This window comes from Pleurodeles waltl, chromosome 1_1, assembly GCF_031143425.1.
Source record: "Pleurodeles waltl isolate 20211129_DDA chromosome 1_1, aPleWal1.hap1.20221129, whole genome shotgun sequence".
NCBI classification, from domain to species: Eukaryota; Metazoa; Chordata; class Amphibia; order Caudata; family Salamandridae; genus Pleurodeles; species Pleurodeles waltl.
The window spans coordinates 808,611,747-808,627,447 of record NC_090436.1 but is presented as its reverse complement, the minus strand read 5'-3'; positions in this window follow the sequence as shown (position 1 = coordinate 808,627,447).

The following is a 15,701-nucleotide window of genomic DNA, read 5'->3' as shown; positions in this document are numbered from 1 at the left end:
GAACCTTCACCAGATGAGCTAGCAGCAGACAATGCTGAGCTTTTGGGTGGAGGGGGGCCTGCCAGGGAAGAGCTGAGTGTGGCACAGCAATCCTGTAGCACATTAGAGGGTCTCAGACAGCAAGCTGTCAAGCAGCAAATTGGGGATGTCAGTGACTCACATAGAGTTTACTGGGAGGACAACCTCTTGTACACAGAGGCAAGGGACCCAAAACCTGGAGCAGCCAGGAGATTGGTCATTCCCCTGCAGTACAGAGAGGTCCTCCTAACTCTGGCACATGACATTCCTTTGGCTGGGCATTTGGGCCAGATCAAAACATGGGAAAGGCTTGTCCCCCTGTTTCACTGGCCTAGGATGTCAGAGGACACAAAAGATTTTTGTAAGTCTTGTGTGACCTGCCAAGCCAGTGGCAAGACTGGTGGCATACCAAAGGCTCCCCTTATTCCACTACCTGTGGTTGGGGTCCCCTTTAAAAGGGTAGGGGTTGACATAGTTGGACCCCTTGACCCTCCTACTGCTTCAGGCAATAGGTTTATCTTGGTGGTTGTAGACCATGCCACAAGATATCCTGAAGCAATTCCTCTAAGGACCACTACAACACCTGCAGTGGCAAAAGCCCTCCTGGGAATCTTTTCCAGGGTGGGTTTTCCAAAAGAGGTTGTATCAAACAGGGGTAGCAACTTTATGTCTGCATACTTGAAGGCTATGTGGAAGGAATGTGGTGTAACCTACAAATGCACCACACCTTATCATCCACAGACTAATGGACTGGTAGAGAGGTTTAATAAAACTCTCAAAGGAATGATAATGGGACTCCCTGAAAAACTCAGGAGGAGATGGGATGTCCTGTTACCTTGCCTCCTTTTTGCTCACAGGGAGGTAAACCAGAAAGGAGTGGGCTTCAGCCCCTGTCAGAGTCACCAGATCCTCGGGGTCTGTGCACGTTCCCAACACTTCTACCACAAGACAGCTCCAATACTCTGATTAGATTTATCACAGAGTCTAAGAGAGTCCAAGTGGGGAAAAAGGGATTAGGACAGGAACAGCTGGGAAGGAGACCTGTAGGAAGCAAAAGGTTAAAACACAACATCAAAATTACATCTCATGAATTCAGTACCATGCTACAACTCTAAGCTTCGTCTTTTCCAAAGAACATGAACAACCCTAGAATAGTCCTAAAACTGACTAGGCTTTAGATGACCGAACACCTGAGGAGGAAACAGGAAAAGTTAAATAGGACTTTCAGATTCGAGTACTTTCTTTAGCATGAGAATCAGGAAACACTCTGAGCAATTTCTAAACAACCATATGAATCTCCTTTTAAGAATACATATCAGGAACACACAGCATTACATCTAGAATTCTGGTATTGTTGGGTTCATCTCAGAAAAAACATTGGGAAGTGAATTGCGCACATTGCAGATTTTTATATGAGTATTAAACACCATAAAGGATTGTGCACCATGAAATCACACAACGTAGATTCAAGGAATAAATCACGCAACGTGTCAACTTGAAATGCTAACAAGAAAATCTCTTAGAATAGCAGCGCACAGTAATTTACATTATTTATACACGAGGAAAGAATTGCGCGTCTTGCCGATTCAAATGCCACCATACAAATGACAAGAAATGGTAGCGCACAATGAACAACATGAAAAGCACTCAGGGAAAGAATTGCGCGTCTTGTCGATTCAAATGCCAAGAAATGGTAGAGCACAATGAATAACATGAAAAAACACTCAAGGAAAGAATCGCGCGTGTTGCCGATTCGAATGCCACTAAGTAAATGCCAGAAAATGGTAGCGCACAATTACCAGCATGAATTACACACGAGAAGTGAATTGCGCGTTTCGCCGATTCGAATGCCACCAAGTAAATGTCAAGAAATATCAGCACACAATGAACAACAATGTAATAACGAAGTCAAATTTTTATGGAATAAATTGCGCGTCCTCCCTATTTGTAAACCACCATACAAATGTCAAAAAATGGAAGCACACAAGTAATCTGATATTCATTTAAGAATTAAAATCAAGAATATGAAAATTCTCAATTACGGTGTTGGGAAATGTCCAAACACCGTCTTACCGCCTGGAAACAGTGATAACCAATGAGAGATGAGTGCAGAAGACTGGAAATCCAAATAGGCCGCCGGGACAGGAGCTCAGGAAGAAGCTGCTGCTCTGCACCGGGACCTCTGAATAGTGAGCACTGGAAGTTGGTCTGACTCTCTTTTATAGAGTCTTGGCCCAGCCTAGAACCACGCCCAGGCATGTTGCAGGGAAAGTCTCTAGAAGGCCCTGGAAAGGGACCACACCCTAACACACTCTTAATGTCTGCAGCAATACATTGCAAATGTACAGTATTTATAAGTACCTTAAAAATGAATCTTTTGGATGGAATTCTGCAATGCAAAAGGTTAAACAATAACATATCATCACAATGCATAAATTACATTATCTTGCGAGTGTTGGGTTTTTGCATTCTAGATGCCCGTAGAGCGCGCACTGTCCTGGTGTTGACAGCCCCTTTGAACTCCTATTTGGACACCCTGTAAGAGGTACACTAACACTTGTGAAGGAGGGTTGGGAACAACCTTTAAAAGCTCCCAAACAGGACATAGTGGACTATGTACTTGGCCTAAGATCCAAAATGGCTGATTACATGAAAAAGGCCAGTAAAAACCTTCAGGCCAGCCAAGAGCTCCAAAAGCAATGGCATGACCAGAAGGCTGTTCTGATTCAGTACCAACCAGGACAGAATGTGTGGGTATTGGAGCCTGTGGCCCCAAGAGCACTCCAGGACAAATGGAGTGGACCCCATCTAATTGTTGAAAAAAAGGGCAAGGTCACCTACTTGGTTGACCTGGGCACTGCCAGGAGTCCCCTTAGGGTGATTCATGTCAACCGCCTAAAACCCTACTATGACAGGGCTGATCTCACCCTGATCATGGCAACAGATGAAAGACAGGAAGAAGAGAGTGACCCTCTCCCTGATGATCTCTTCTCCTCCACTGAAGAGGATGCTCTAGTAGAGGGAGTAGTTTTGGCAGACTGTCGTACTGCAGAACAGAAAGACAACTGCATAAATCTCCCTGGACAGTTTTCTGAACTCTTTTCAACTGTGCCTGGCACCACATCTTGGTGTGAACACACAACTGATACTGGAGACAGCTTGCCTGTCAAAAGTAAAATCTATAGGCAGCCTGACCATGTCAGGGACTGCATAAAACAAGAGGTTCAGAAAATGCTTGATCTAGGAGTGGTTGAACCTTCTGAAAGCCCATGGGCGAGTCCTGTGGTGCTTGTACCAAAGCCTCACTCAAAACATGGAAAAAGGGAGATGGGGTTTTGTGTAGACTACAGAGGTCTCAATCAGGTAACAAAAACTGATGCTCACCCTATACCCAGGGCAGATGAGCTCATAGATACACTGGCATCTGCCAAGTATCTAAGCACCTTTGATTTGACTGCAGGGTATTGGCAGATCAAATTGGCTGAGGATGCTAAACCTAAAACTGCATTTTCAACTATAGGAGGGCACTACCAATTTACAGTGATGCCCTTTGGTTTGAAGAAAGCACCTGCCACTTTTCAGAGGTTGGTGAACACAGTCCTGCAAGGGTTGGAGGCTTTTAGTGCAGCATATCTTGATGATATAGCTGTCTTTAGCGCCACCTGGGTTGAGCACCTGGTCCACCTTTGGAAAGTTTTGGAGGCCCTGCAAAAGGCAGGCCTCGCTATCAAGGCCTCAAAGTGCCAGATAGGGAAGGGAAAGGTGGTTTATCTGGGACACCTGGTAGGTGGAGAACAGATTGCACCACTTCAGGGGAAAATCCAGACAATCATGGATTGGCTCCCCCCTACAACTCAGACCCAGGTGAGAGCCTTCCTAGGCCTCACTGGGAAGTACAGGAGATTCATTAAAAACTATGGCTCCATTGCAACCCCACTTAATGATCGCGCCAGTAAAAAAATGTCTGAAAAGGTATTGTGGACAGCTAGCTGTCAGAAAGCTTTTGAGGAGCTCAAACAGGCCATGTGCTCTGCACCTGTCCTAAAAAGCCCATGTTACTCCAATAAATTCATTGTTCAAACTGATGCATCTGAATTAGGGGTAGGGGCAGTCTTATCACAACTGAATTCTGAGGGCCAGGATCAACCAGTTGCTTTTATCAGCAGAAGGTTGGCCCCTAGAGAAAAGCGTTGGTCTGCCATAGAGAGGGAGGCCTTTGCTGTGGTCTGGGCACTGAAGAAGTTGAGGCCATACCTGTTTGGCGCTCACTTCATTGTTCAGACAGACCGCAAACCTCTACTTTGGCTAAAACAAATGAAAGGTGAAAATCCTAAATTGTTGAGGTGGTCCATATCTCTACAGGGAATGGACTATACAGTGGAACATAGACCTGGGAGTACCCAGTCCAATGCAGATGGACTCTCCAGAGATTTCCACTTAGACAATGAAGACTCATCAGGTCATGGCTAGTCTTATTGTCCTTCGTTTGTGGGGGTTTGTGTAGGAAAGTACCATCTTGCCTGGCATGTTACCCCCATATTTCACTGTATATATGTTGTTTTAGTCTATGTGTCACTCGGACCCTGCCAGGCAGGGCCCCAGTGCTCATAAGTATGTGCCCTGTATGTGTTCCCTGTGTGATGCCTAACTGTCTCACTGAGGCTCTGCTAACCAGAACCTCATTGGTTATGCTCTCTCTGCTTTCCAAATTTGTCACTAACAGGCTAGTGACTAAATTTACCAATTCACATTGGCATACTGGTACACCCATATAATTCCCAGGGTATTGGGGTTCCGGAGATCCCTATGGGCTGCAGCCTTTCTTTTGCCACCCATAGGGAGCTCTGACAATTGTTACGCAGGCCTGCCAGTGCAGCCTGAGTGAAATAACGTCCATGTTATTTCACAGCCATTTACCACTGCACTTAAGTAACTTATAAGTCACCTATATGTCTAACCTTCACCTGGTGAAGGTTGGGTGCAAAGTTACTTAGTGTGTGGGCACCCTGGCACTAGCCAAGGTGCCCCCACATCGTTCAGGGCAAATTCCCTGGACTTTGTGAGTGCGGGGACACCATTACACACGTGCACTGTACATAGATCACTACCTATGTACAGTGTCACAATGGTAACTCCGAACATGGCCATGTAACATGTCTAAGATCATGGAATTGTCCCCCCAATGCCATTCTGGCATTGGGGGGACAATTCCATGATCCCCCGGGTCTCTAGCACAGAACCTGGGTACTGCCAAACTGCCTTTCTGGGGTCTCCACTGCAGCTGCTGCTGCTGCCAACCCCTCGGACAGGTTTCTTCCCCCCTGGGGTCCAGTCAGCCCTGGCCCAGGAAGGCAGAACAAAGGACTTCCTCTGAGAGAGGGTGTAACACCCTCTCCCTTTGGAAATAGGTGTGAGGGCTGGGGAGGAGCAGCCTCCCCCAGCCTCTGGAAATGCTTTGATGGGCACAGATGGTGCCCATCTCTGCATAAGCCAGTCTACACCGGTTCAGGGATCCCCCAGCCCTGCTCTGGCGCGAAACTGGACAAAGGAAAGGGGAGTGACCACTCCCCTGACCTGCACCTCCCAGGGGAGGTGCCCAGAGCTCCTCCAGTGTGTCCCAGACCTCTGCCATCTTGGAAACAGAGGTGTCTGTGGCACACTGGACTGCTCTGAGTGGCCAGTGCCAGCAGGTGACATCAGAGGCTCCTTCTGACAGGCTCTTACCTCTCTTGGTAGCCAATCCTCCTTCCAAGGTAGCCAAACCTCCTTTTCTGGCTATTTAGGGTCCCTGCTTTGGGGATCTCACCAGATAATGAATGCAAGAGCTCATCAGAGTTCCTCTGCATCTCCCTCTTCACCTTCTGCCAAAGGATCGACCGCTGACTGCTCAGGACGCCTGCAAACCCGCAACAAAGTAGCAAGACGACTACTAGCAACCTTGTATCACTTCATCCTGCTGGCTTTCTCGACTATTTCCAGGTGGTGCATGCTCTGGGGGTAGCCTGCCTCCTCTCTGCACCAGGAGCTCTGAAGAAATCTCCTGTGGGTCGACGGAATCTTCCCCCTGCAACCGCAGGCAACAAAAGACTGCATCACTGGTCCTCTGGGTCCCCTCTCAGCACGACGAGCATGGTCCCTGGAACTCAGCAACTCTGTCCAAGTGACTCCCACAGTCCAGTGACTCTTCAGTCCAAGTTTGGTGGAGGTAAGTCCTTGCCTCCCCACGCTAGACTGCATTGCTGGGTACCACGTGATTTGCAGCTGCTCCGGCTCCTGTGCACTCTTCCAGGGTTTCCTTCGTGTACAGCCAAGCCTGGGTCCCCGACACGCTAACCTGCAGTGCACAACCTTCTGAGTTGTCCTCCGGCGTCGTGGGACTCCCTTTTGTGACTTCGGGTGGACTCCGGTTCACTTTTCTTCTAAGTGCCTGTTCAGGTACTTCTACGGGTGCTGCCTGCTTCTGTGAGGGCTCCCTGACTTGCTAGGCGCCCCCTCTGTCTCCTCATCCAAGTGGCGGCATACTGTTCCCTCCTGGGCCGCAGCAGCATCCAAAAACCCTAACCGCGACCCTAGCAGCTAGCAAGGCTTGTTTGCTGTCTTTCTGCGTGGGAACAACTCTGCAAGCTTCTTCACGACATGGGACATCCATCCTCCAAAGGGGAAGTCCCTAGTCCTCTTCTTTTTTGCAGAACTCCAAGCTTCTTCTTCCAACTGGTGGCAGCTTCCTTGCACCCTCAGCTGGCATTTCCTGGGCTCCTGCCCACTCTCAACACTGTCGCGACTATTGGACTTGGTCCCCTTGCCTTACAGGTACTCAGGTCCGGAAATCCACTGTTGTTGCATTGCTGGTGTTTATTCTTCCTGCAGAATCCCCCTATCACGACTTCTGTGCTCTCTGGTGGTAGTAGGTGCACTTTACACCTACCTTTCAGGGTCTTGGGGTGGGCTATTTTTCTAACCCTCACTGTTTTCTTACAGTCCCAGCGACCCTCTACAAGCTCACATAGGTTTGGGGTCCATTCGTGGTTCGCATTCCACTTTTGGAGTATATGGTTTGTGTTGCCCCTATACCTATGTGCTCCTATTGCAATATACTGTAACTTTACATTGCTTGCATTACTTCCTTTTGCTATTATCTGCATAATTTTGGTTTGTGTAGATATATCTTGGGTATATAACTTATCCTCATACTGAGGGTATTCATTGATATACTTTTGGCATATTGTCATAAAAATAAAGTGCCTTTATTTTTAGTAATTCTGTGTATTGTGTTTTCTTATGATATTGTGCATATGACACCAGTGGTATAGTAGGAGCTTTACATGTCTCCTATTTCAGCCTAAGCTGCTTTGCCATAGCTACCTTCTTTCAGCCTAAGCTGCTAGAAACACCTCTTCTACACTAATAAGGGATAACTGGACCTGGCACAAGGTGTAAGTACCTCTGGTACCCACTACAAGCCAGGCTAGCCTCCTACAGATGGTGAAAAGGTTCCAGTAGATAAAACACCAGCTTATGACGTGTCAAAAACCACAGCAGTTTCAGCATGCGTATGGTTTAAACAATGGGGTAAAATAACTAGGAAAGAGGGTCCATTAGATTTTCCTCATTATGGAACATTTAATCTGGGAATTTTAGAAAATTTGAGGAGAGTAATGTGCAAATTAAATCCTTCTCCAAGGCCCACACAATTTGAAGTCCTTTTTATTTTGGAACTTCTTGCAAGACAGAAAGCAATGATACCATTTGAGACTAGAATGCAGAAAGCAGTTAAGACATTAGAGGAAGCTAGATGGGATGAAGAACCAAAAATGTGGAGAGCAACCATACTAGATGGAGTGAGAATTTTCTCAGCTATTACTGAAGAAGGCGATAGGAGTAAAAATTCTAAGACAAGAAAGAAACAGACAGCGAAGGCAGAATAGACAACAGAAGATCAAGATAAAAAGACAATCATATATGAGAGTGATTCAGAAGATGAGTCAGAACGCTGCCACAATTGCAAACCCCTGCTTTTGGCGAGACCAACGGCAGGAAAACACACAAAGGACAGAAGGAGTGGTCAGCCTCAGTTTGCACCACCCCTATGGTGTTGCATGTGAGGTGACTCCATCTTTCATGGAAGGAAAATAGTCAATCAGGTGTAGGAAAGTGACGTCTTCCCACAGGAAGTGGTCACCTAATGGGTGTAGCCAAGCTAAGGTAGATGACACACTGATCACTACTAGGTACTCCCCAAAACACCCACTAAATACAGTATTTAGTGGGCACCCCTAGACCAGAGATTCATATTCCAAGGACAAAAGAACAAGGGCAAAGCTGGATCTTTGTTGCAGTGCGGCTGGGTGCAGAGTGAATCGGTGAGCTAGGAGCTGTACGCAAAAGCAACAAAGAAGACCCAAGGCTCGCGAACTGAAGTCCTTCTGCACCATGAAAAAGGTGCCAACCCCTGCCTGCTGCACCCAGGAATTGACAATCGCTGCTGAGGGGTTGCTTGAACATTGGACAGATTCTACAAACCCCCAGAGGACCTCCACACTTCAAGAATTTCTGAAGATCTCCCTACAGAGTGAAGGTATCACTCTCCTGCAACAAAGACCAAAGACCCAGTGAAGGCCACTTCACTAACCGGCTATTGACCAAAGAACTGGACACTGCCGAAAGACCAAACTCCACTTGACAGACCATGAGAACAAACTCTGCAAGTGTGCCAAGTTTGGTGGCACTGCGCCCTCCAGTGGCAAAACCGTGCAATAGCCCCAGGTGCTGTTCACCCAACGTCAGACACCCAGAAGGACAGTCCACTCTGGACTGAAAAAGGACCAGGAGAAAGCTCAGTCAATGGACTTCGAACCCACCAGGCCCTCTCACCGGAGTGCCCCTGCTGACTTCCAAGTGACGCACAAAGTTACCTAGCTCCTGCTTCCAAGGGCACGTTTGCGCACAGCTCCTGCCTCACTGATTCACTCTGCACTCGGCCGCTCTGTGCCCTGCACCAAAATTTCAGTTTTGCCCTTGTGACCTCAACCCTCCAACGGGACCCCCCGGACTTACCTTTAAGCACACCTGTGTAGTGCTCTTCTAAGTGGTCCCCCCGCAGTTCCCACCGAAACCGGGAACTGCCTGAACTTCTCAAGCTGGTTCATGGTGACCACGAATGATTTCGACATATCTGCAAAAGGAGACATTGGTAAACGCATTGCCTGATTTTATATGCATTTTTTTAATATTTCTCCTTGTATTCCTATGGTGCATAATTAAGCACAAAGACTATTTAAGTTAAACTTCGAAAATTCATAACTTAAAAAGTATTTACTCAATTTTGATGATTTTGATCTTAAGAATTTTATAAAAATCTGAAGTATTTTTGTTAAATTTGGTCTCAACTTACTCCTTTGTGGTGTGTCTTGTTTTATTGATACTGTGAGTACAACAAATGCTTTCCGCTTCTCCAAGATTAGCCGAACTGCTCGACCAAGCTACCATAAAAATTAGAGCATTAGGTGGTATAGGTTTTACCTCTGTAAAACAACGTGTGGTTGTCTGGACTCTCTGCACAGTGTGCCTACCTTTGCACACTGCATAGAGAGACAGCCTCCCACAATGACCTGCATTGTAACATCCCTCATAGTAAAAACTGCATGATAAATGCAGTGTACACACAACATGTTCAGTAAGAAGTATGTTGACAAGGACTCAGCATCTACTAACACCACATACTTGGATCAAATATTTGTTCTCATAGTTCCTCAAACAGTGTATACATTGTGCACCTGAAACAAATTGCTTTGATGTCTGTAACAACATAAAATGTAGACCCTCACACTGAGGGCCAGATATACCAGGCCCTTTCGCCCATTAGCACCACATTTGCGGCAAAAACAATTGCCGCAAATGTGATGCTAATGGGCCACTACCATAGTGCCATATTTACAAGGTTTGTGCCATCCTTAAACCCTTTGCCACATAATGCATAATATATGCATGATGTATGCAAAGGGGGCGTCCCCTCGTTAGAGGGTCACTAAATATGGCACAATGGAATCTACAAGATTCCATTGCGCAATTTCTAGAGTCATTTTTACTGTCTGCTGAAAGCAGGTGTTAAAAGAAGGCTCCCATTGATTTCAATGGGCCTCTTAACACCATAATGGATTGGTGTAATCTTTTGTGCAATATGTAACACAACCTGAAAAAGAGATACATCTTTTCTGCTGAATACTGTTTTTACATAAGCTCTGCTACAATTCTCCTCTGCATCCTTATGTGGATGAAGTATAGTGCTGAACAACCATCTCTATGTCACCCGAATGGGAAAGAAAGGAAATCTTGAACTATGTGCTACTGCATTGTGAAGCAACAAAGGCAAAATTATATATTTGTATCAGGATGCAACAAATGAATAAACAAGACATACCATTGTTTTAAATGAAGTCATACTTAACTTGTGTTTTAATTGTCACACTCATTTTCATGCAGAAACTTTACAAACAGGTAAAATGAATATGGTAGTCACCTTATAACCCACTGCTCTTCTGCTGCATCATCAGCTGATGTGTGGAATACTGCTGCTCTTTAGAATGTATGAGTCATGTGAGGATCAAGAAAAATTAGCTTTGCAATGTGTGATCATTCATTTTGAAACAGTGTGTGTCATTAGCGTATTGTGAAACATTGAACCATTTTGCATAGATTATCTGTTTGTGTATATAATCAATAAGTCCCACCACACTAAGAAATGAACCAAAGGTGTAGAATCTAGATTTGACAGCAATGAACTCTGCTGTACCCTTAGAAAATCAAAGATACTGGGACATTTCTTGTGACATTGCTTCAAGAACTTTCTTGAAAATGCTGGAGAAAATATGTTGGGAAGTCCCTGCAGACACAGCAACAGTCCCTTTGAAGGAGCCAATTGAGCAGAAAGGAACAACAGCCTGTAGCTTCACCACTAGTGACACCAGCATATAGTGCTTGTTCATGACTCCAATTTTTTCTTGCTCTGATCCAGAATGCACACTATGGACACCCTATTGAATCGTAAAGTGAACATTGTTCATTTTGAACATAGCCATTCTACTTCTGAAAATATGTCCTTTCCTCCCCCTCTGTGGTAGTGCTGGCCCAGTCTGCTGTATTTCACCAAATTGCTGAACCCAAAATCTTCTCAAGCGGTAAATTGATTGCAACCACTGTTCCTGTGCCATCAACAAGCAAAAACATATCATTTTTTGTTGTCCTTTAGGACAGGAAAAGGGTAGGAACCTTACTCCTTTTTCTTTAGGAATCGATTGTCTCTATAATTTAAATACCACATAAAACAGAATAAGAAATAGTATAACAAAACAACTGCTAAACAACAAATTATTCTCAATTACCCTTTTAAATAGCTAACAAGACCCAATTTTGCAGCCCTTTTGTAAAAAGGATGCAACATAAAGAACTGTACAATAATGAATGACAAGCAACAAAATGTAAATATGAGAAGATGGAGTCGCTGATCTCTGCTGAATTTTCTATGTGCTACTTCTTAAAGGACTAATGGTCATATGTGCAAAATGTGTAGATTGTGATTTCCTAATTGCAATTCTTACTGAATCACAATTAGGAAATTGCAAACCCTAATTTACAAAAACATACAAGTTTTAAATACCGACTCTTAGTAGATCGCAAATCGACCTACCTCATGAATATTAATGAGGTAGGTCTCGGTTTGGGACCCATTTGGAATTTCAGTCATCACAGGAATTGTGGCTTGCTGGGGTCTGCAGGACTCCATGTCTGTGATTGCTTTTAAGTAAAGCAGTCTTTTTTTTAAATGCAGCCCGTTTTCACTAAAAAAGGAAAATGGGTTCAATTGAGGGGGCGCTATTAGTACTCTGTGTAATTCCACTACCGAAATATTTATGTATCCATCATATCCAAATGAATGAATTGAGGAAGTATCCGGGCCTTCTGTCGTGCCTTTCTCCATTTGAGCTCATCATGCAGACAGCCAGTGTGTTGTGTCCCATGCCTCATATCCGCCCACGCTTGGCCCTGGCATTCTTGCATAGCTAGCATGCCTCCAAAGACCTTGGCATTCAGGCCCCGTCGCGCACGGCCCTCTCTAGTTGGCTGCCAGTCCTTTAAACTGAAAGGGATAATTTGTATGCAATAAATCTGCACTTGCACACACCAAGCAAACCGAGATGCTATTAGTAATGTCACTTATACACTGGGGCGCTCAATGATGATGGAGCGGTGCGCATTTACCCCGGTAATGGCAGACAATTAACACACGCAATCAAGAGGTGAATGAAGCCCATACTTCGCGCCATTCTGCGATTGCGTAATCTAAAATATATTTTTAATCGAGCTATGTTTTGCAGCGATGCTTTTAGAACCGTGCTAATAGAAAGAGTAAAAAATAACTACGACTTCGGGAAGGCAAGGGGCGGGGCCATTGTGGCATGGTGGAAGGCAGTTTACATGCTGCCTTCTTGCTTAGGTGAAATGTACTTCAGGAACCAGTCTGAACACAGCTGCAGGAATTGCACGACTCAAAAGTTTAATGAGACATTGCCAAGGCTTCTCAGCAGCGCCGCTGTGTCAGTAATGCACAGTAGAAGTATTTCTCAAAAGCGGTGCCGTACATGTGATAGAAGCGCCAGCACTTCTTATCAGACCTGCGGCACTTGTGATAACCGTTGCACTACTTTCTTCGCAGCTGCGATACGTGTTAGAGACAGTGCCAGCGCTTTTTAGCTGGAATGCTAGACTAGCACTTCTCAGTAGTGCCGGTATACACTTTACGCCAGCTTTACTAATACTTGACACAAGGCAGAGCAGCAATCAAAGCTGGTGCGCTGTCGTAAATCAAAGGGAGTGAGGAAAAATGTACTAACATATTGAGCCCTCCACCCCCGCTGCCATTGTCACACATGACCTTGTGCCCTAGTGTGTTCTCTATTTCATCGGTTTTCTATTTGAAGGTTTGAAGGGAACCCTTCTAGTATGAAAACTATCTTTAAGACTTTTCCCACTGTGTGTGTGGTTTACAATGCAACAAAAATGCTAAATATTTTGTCCTCGTTATGCCTTCCTTGAGGAGGTGTAAGGTTTTGGCGCAAATCCCTGTCTACGAGTGTTATTAGATAGGTATTTGCGCCAAAACCCATGGGTGGTTTCATGGGAATGCCCAGGTACCACCTCTGAAACGTTCTCTTGATGCAAAGTAGCATAAAGCAGCACATAATTACTTTGGGGAGCTTTCCAATGCAAATACTGGTTTGAGTTGGATAGTAAATCCCACCTCAACTTTTTGTGCCAGGTTTGCGTCACCTTTTGTAACACAAACCCGCACAATGCATTAGTAAATCTAGACCCTGATGAAGGATACAAAACTCTTTTTAGCAGCACTGACCATTAACGTTGCAGTGGCAGCACACCTCAGTCAGTTTCATGCTTGAAAATGCACGATACTGAGTATGTATGTAGGAATCACATCTTTAGTAGTGATGAGGTAACTGAATTCCCGCACTCCCTTTGTTAGCACTCTGGATGGCCTATCATACACAAATATTACAATATTTAAATATATTGCCACAATTATGACTACAGTTAAAACCATGACAGCCCAATCTACAATTGCTAAATTTCAATATTCATTCTATGAAACATAACCATACACTGCTCCTGCCCCAATTTACTTCCACTTCACAAACTTTAATGAAATCAGACTACAAATAAAAGTCACGCTAGACCCTATGCACCTAGGCCCCTGACTCTTATCTCTAACCAGGGCAGTGTCTGCTACAGTGAGCACAGAGAAGGTCACCTTGATACGTGCCTCAAGCGCGGATCAAGTGTGGAAGCAGTAATGTGTACTTTTCGATGAAAAAGATCCTAGGCTAGGTGCTAGGCAGTACCACCTCTTGTTCAAGTCGCTGTGCATTGTAGTAAAGCCCCTGACAGACGAAGCACTGGGCCGCTGCAGGGAGAGACCCACCACTTTGTCTGCAGATACCCTGCCTGGATTCGTCCTCTGAAGTGCAGGCCGGCTGACTGTGCAGACTCTCAGAATGCTATTCCTGGCAAGAGGACAACTGCCGCACCAGAGTTCCCTAGAGTATACATTTCATACGATAAGCAGCATGCCAAAAGCCTTCTGCTGCAACATATGCCGAGACTTTACTCCATAAACATGGATGTGATGTAGGTACGGCGGGAATACATATTTTCAATGACAACCCATTAGCTTTTTAGATTAAGGATTCTAAGGAAAAGCTCAGAGTAATATCATGGATGAATTTCTCTCATTGCATTTCTCATTTCTCTTGTTTTGAGTAAGTTGGCATCAGCTATGCTTTTGCACTTCTGATGTTTAAGTGAGTAATAAAGCAGAGACAAGAGCAATAGGCGAATTGCAACTGTTCCATTTCCATTCCCAAAACGTAACAAGCGTGTCAGAGCCAAGATGGCCGGCTTGTATAGGGTATGTACACAGAAAAACACAACACATGGCTATTCATAAACATATAGGCCCTCATTATGACATTGGCGGTAAATCCAGCTTACTGCCACGGTGACGGCCGCCAACATACCGCCGTGGTGGCGGATATCCGTTCCCCATATTATGACAAACACTCACCAAACAGAAAGAATAAAGCCACATAAACAAATCCGCCAGCCCAAAGGTCAGTGGTAAACTGTCGATACCAACCCCCATACCGTTACGCCAACAAAACAACGCCCACCCACACATCACCACGGCGGACATTCAACGGCTCTAAACCATTGGCGGTACACACTGCCGTGCTCAGAGTGGATACCCAAATACTAAACAACACAACATTGGCCAATTAAAAAAAAACACACCTGACACCCATACACACACCCAACACACACCCACTCACAACACTATAAAACACACACCCACATTTCCCACAACCCCTCATGAATACAAATCATTGCCACCAGACAGACATCAAGACCACTACGACAACACAACACACACACACACCCATACATCCCTCACACACTCCACTAGGCACACCCAATCACACTACCCAACACCCACACACTTACACACACCACACAACACCCAGGGCCCCACAAAGCCCCCCCCCCGTTTTACAGATGAGGAGTTGCGGGTCATGGTGGAGGAAATGGTCAGGGTAGAGCCACAGCTGTTTGGAGCACAGTTCCAGCAGATATCCATTGCAAGGAAGATGGAGCGATGGCAGAGAATCATGGACAGGATGAATGCCGTGAGATAGCAACCAAGAACAAGGGACAACCTCAGGAAGAGGTGGAATGACCTGCAGGGGAAGGTACGTTCTGTGACAGCAAGGCACCAGCTCACCATACAGAGGACTGGCAGTGGACCCACATCTCTTCCCCCACAGCTCACAGCATGGGAGGAGCAAGTCTTGGCATTACTGCATCCTGAGGGACTCATTGGAGTAGCCGGAGGACTGGGCACTAGTGAGTCAACATTTACCACTGATCACCCCCCGTACCTGCATGCCATTTCACACCCTCACCCTCACTCTCACTCACATCACTCCACTCCATCCCACACACTGCACCAACGCAGATGACTAACCCCAATGCCAAGCCCTGCATCTCATACCAATGCATGGACAGCCCTCCCAGCCCTACATGGACGCCCATCACCAAAGCATGAACAGCATAGGGGT